The sequence below is a fragment of the Plasmodium reichenowi genome, chromosome 11 (genome assembly GCF_001601855.1).
Source record: "Plasmodium reichenowi strain SY57 chromosome 11, whole genome shotgun sequence".
NCBI lineage: Eukaryota > Apicomplexa > Aconoidasida > Haemosporida > Plasmodiidae > Plasmodium > Plasmodium reichenowi.
The window spans coordinates 867493-868569 of NC_033656.1; positions in this window are offsets into that span (position 1 = coordinate 867493).

Below are 1077 nucleotides of genomic sequence, written 5' to 3' on the forward strand. Positions count from 1 at the left end.
TATATATATATATTTCTGTTTTTATTTAAAAAAAAAAAATAAATAAAATCATCATAAATTCATATAATGCATATGAAATATTAGTGCACGCATATATTTTTTAATAATACATCTATAAAGGTAATATATTAATTTAACTATTCAAAAATAACTATTATATATATATAATATATGGTATAAATACGAAATAATATTATTTTTTTATATATATATTTTTTCTTTTTGTCTTATAAAGAAAAATAAAATAAACACAAAAAAAATATTATAAAATATAATAACATATGCTTTTCCCTTTTGCTGTTAATAACCTTTCCTCTTTCGTAAACTAAAATGGAATGTACACTTAAAATTTTTTTTTAAAATTAAAGAAAAAAATATATTTATAAAAATTTTTTTAAATTAAATGCTTTCTTATTTTATTTTATTTTTAAATTTCCCTTAAAAAAAAAAAAAAACAATTACACTAAAGGGAATACTATCCATTTATTATATACATATAAAATATATATAATAATAATATATAGTAAAAAATATAATATATGCATATAAAAAAAATACCTGAACACATCCGCTCTCGTTAACTTATCATCCAATTCAATTTCACCACCTTCAAGTGTCTTCCACACAGCTTTATTTTTTTTTTCTTTGAAAGGTGAATTGAAATTTATATATTATCCAAACCAAATAAATTATAATTTTTTTTTATTTTTTTATAAGTTTAATAATATTATTACAAAAATATATATATATATATATTTATAAATTAAAAAATAAAAAGATCAAAGAAAATAATACTATACATTATAAAAAAAAAATACATTTATAAGGGATAATAAAATTTTGATATTTTTTAATAACATTTTATTTATAACCATTATTTTATAACATGAATAAAAAATAACATGACATAATAATTACATTATATTATATTATATTATATTAAATTTTATAACAGTATTATTATTATTATTGCTATTATTATTATTATTACTATTATTATTATTATTATTGCTATTATTTTATTTTTTATTTTTTTAAATCTTTTCCTTTATTTATATCATTTTCCTATAACTGAAT